Source organism: Humulus lupulus, chromosome 4 (genome assembly GCF_963169125.1).
Source record: "Humulus lupulus chromosome 4, drHumLupu1.1, whole genome shotgun sequence".
In the NCBI taxonomy this organism is placed as follows: Eukaryota; Viridiplantae; Streptophyta; class Magnoliopsida; order Rosales; family Cannabaceae; genus Humulus; species Humulus lupulus.
This window is the reverse complement of record NC_084796.1, coordinates 150,727,791-150,731,704: the sequence shown is the minus strand read 5'-3', so window position 1 is coordinate 150,731,704 and position 3,914 is coordinate 150,727,791.

The window sequence follows — 3,914 nt, the reverse complement described above, 5'->3', positions numbered from 1 at the left end:
CATGAACGACATGAGCTCATGATCAATTGTTGCGTCGACTAGTTGATCAATTCTAGGTAGTGGGAAACAATCCTCGTAACGTCCTGCGTTTTCGGGTACCTTTAAACGACTCGGGTCGGGATTTTTCCCAGAGTTAAGAATATTATTTTAAATAATATTATATTTTTTTGGAAATTATTCTATGAGTTATTGTTAGCCAAAATATGAATTTTGTGATTTAAAAGTCAAGATAAGACTTTCGGTCTTGGACCGACACAAAAACCCTGATCGGGTAAAAATCTTGGAAAATAAAATGAAAAACTATGGAAAATATATTTTGGGCATAAAATACATTCATTAAAATTAAAGTTTGGTCAAAAATAATAAACCTAAGAGAAAATGGAAATTTTAGGGCATTTTGTGTTAAATGCTTAATTTTACCGAATCGGGGAATTTTACTCAATGAATGGATCTTAGGTTAAATTTTATTGTGTGATTAATTAAATTAAATGTGAGAGACATTTAATTTAATTATTTAGTGTTAAGTTTTGTGTTTAAAACTTTATAAGAGTGAAAAAGGTTATAGGAAGTCAAATTGGATTTTTCTTCTTAGGAATTATTTATTAACCTTTATATAAAAAAGAATATATGATTACAAATAAAACAAATTGGTGGCTGGCCATGTAATATGGTTTATTAGGTTGGACCAATTTTTTTTTTTTAGTTTAATCCCAATTTAATGATAAGGGTTAAGGCAAGTAGGTAGTAAAATACTTGAGTTTTTTTAGGATAATTTTAGAGTTGTATAAACCCTTCTAACCCCCCTAAAACTGACCGCTCTCTCTCTCTCACTCTCTTTCACTATCATCTTTTTTCAAAACTCTGTCAAGTTTTCTATCCATCTTCAACCTCAAGAACACTAAGGAGGCTTGGAAGCATTTAAGCCTTGGTCTAGGAAGGGTTTTCCCTAAGGTAAAGTTTCCATAAACTAGACTTATGTAAAGTTTTAACCATAGATTTTTCATTAGCTAATTATCTATGTTGTTGGGGGGAGTTGGTTAAGGTTTGGAAAGGGTTTGGAAGGAGCCTAAGCTAAAAGGAAGATCCAAACCTTATGCAAGAGCAACAAGAGGTAAAAAGTTTACTTTTATGGTTGTTATTGTATGGTGTTTAGTTTTAAGCATTATTTTGTATAGTTAATGTTTAAAGTTTCTTATTGGTGATGTAATAAGCTTATGGTAGTTCTTTTATAATTTTTATGATGCTTGTGTGTTGATTTTTGAAAAGAGGGACCAAAACCCCTAAGGGTTTTGTAGGAAACCCTAAAACAAATACATATTTTGAGCTGTGACTTCCGAGGGGTCAAGCATCCACTGTATATTGATTTTGTAAAATTTAATTGTACTGTGATTTTTTTGAGATTAAGTACATAAATTTTAGCTTTTGAAACACTCAAAAATATTTAAAAATCAGTGAGTTATGCTATTTCAAAGTTTAGGTAAAAAACAGTTTTTTTCGTATTCTTAATTTCGAAACCATGTTTGGACAGCCACTGTATAGGGAAAATGAACCCCATTTTTTCTACAATTTGGTGGAAATATTTTTGGCATAACCTAGTATTCCACTGTAAAATTTGGTAAAAAAATACTGAACAGTTTGAAAGTTATTAAGTGTCAAAATTTGGAAAAATTAAGGACATGAAAATAAGGTAATTTTTACCACATTGTTGGAAAATAATTTCACCAATAAAAAATGCTCATTTTGACCTAAGATTGTACAAAGATCTTAATGGCATACCATAAATGGAATTGGAAAATTTTCGTAACAATTGGGTAAGTAAATTTCATGTTATGTCCTAACAAAGTATGTAGTTAAAAATGTGAAAGATAGGGTTTTCACACTTTGTGTAAAAATGAAATTTTGGAACTCGAGGTAAAAAGTAAAATTTTGCTTATTGCAAGATAAAAACTTGGCATGTCTTGAAAACATATTTTGACCTAAAATACCACTTTGAGTTTAGTGGGAATTATTTTTATGAAATAATTTTTATTCTTTCAAAAAATAATTGAATTTATTTATTGATAAGTTAATAAATTAAAAGAGGGTTTAAAACCCTATCTTTAGAGAAAATAATTGAGTGAATTATTTTTCTAGTAAGTAAACTTGATTAATTGACTTCGGAAAGATTAACTAGTAAAGATGAGAAATTTTTAACAGTTTTCCTAATTAAGATAAATTAGGCAATTTTCTTAAAACGATTTTTAGATATTATGACCTTAAGAAAAATAAAAGGAAAATTAAGAGTTTATTTTCTTGAAAAATAATTAAGGAATTTAATTAGTATTTTCGGGATATAATACTGGCTAAAATCTTTTACATATTTTACCGACTGTTGAAAGTACGGGTTAATAGCGGAACTTTTAAAGAGATATTTTTAGCGGATTGTGGGAAAATACTATTGCGATATCCGAGCCTAGGTATCGAGACCATAGGGTAGGTCTACCCGAGACTTAGGGTTTAGTCTCAAATATTTTTGTATGAATTTCCGTAATCAGTTTAAACCCCAAATAAGGATCTTTAATCCTTACTAATGATTTTGAAAATGACCAAACTGCCCAAAATAATAATAATGAATTATGAGTGCCATAATTAATCTGAGTATTGGCTAAGCGTAACTGGACTGAACGTTTGAGGGTGAAAACCTACTTAGTGCTATGGACTCCAAGTAAGTCAACTTATATTGTGTGGATGCAACATGAAATGACTATTGTATTGCATGTTAATATAGGGACACATGCACATATATACACTGTCGTATAAAGACGTTAGTCTAGTGAGTGCTGATTTAGAAAATATGAACAGTAGATATCCATCCATCATATCCTAGATGGCTGATCCTTGTCACACTGCTTCATTATCGTGATGAGTGGCCAAGAGGTGAGGATTGCTGGTTAAACCTAGGGGTGCCAAAATGAATGGGACCTAGGGGCCCTCATGCTTACTTAATCAGTGAACGATTAGAACCCGAGAAAGTGTTCTGATAAGTTATTCGCGGATAACAACCGTGAATATTGGCCATTCAGTGAGAGTGCCTAGAGATACTAGGGGTTGCCAAGTTTGAGTGGGGCTGAACACGCTAGGGCCAACTGCTCACCAGCACCACTGTTTAACATAGAAGTCTCTGTAACGTGATGCCCTAGGTAACGTGATAGTTCCCCTTGGTGGGGATATTTATTGGCTAGAGCTTAGTGTTGAGACTTGGTTCTCTCTTACAGATTAGCATTTATTCTGGAGGGTGTGTTAGGCACGAATTGTTGAAAATTGTCGAGCATTGGCCTCAAATTATATTGTGATATATTATATCTGCTTGCTCTGGGATTTTCTGAGTGCAGGGATTTAATTGTTGTTATGAAATAGTTGTTATATTATATAACTTCATGCTCTGGGATATATGCGTGCAGGGATTCATCTGGTTATAGGAAATAATTTATCATTGGTTATCAAGCATGACCATAAGTTTTCCAGGACACTTTTGTGTTCTTGAAATTGATTGTGTAGGGTTTGGATGGATCCAGAACCCTAATTCTCTGCATGCTTTTGTTTTAAGGTTGAACTTAATAAGTGTTGTCGCTTACCTAGATGTTTCTTGTTGTAGGTAAGAACAAGGGAAAGGCAGAGCAGTGAGTGCTGAAGTCTACCTTGGAAATGTACATGTGGACCGACCTTTTGGGAAGCCGTTTTATTTTTGGAAAAGTTGTGTAATTTTCCTAAACTAGGTTCACTCTACTCTTTAGAAAATATTTTTGTAATTAAATGTTAAGTATGGCCATACGACTTTTTAAAAAGTTTTTTTATACGGGTTTTTGAGACATTTTTTTAAATGAAAATATTTATATTTCCACATTATCGAGTCTTGAAAATCTTGGTCGTTACAG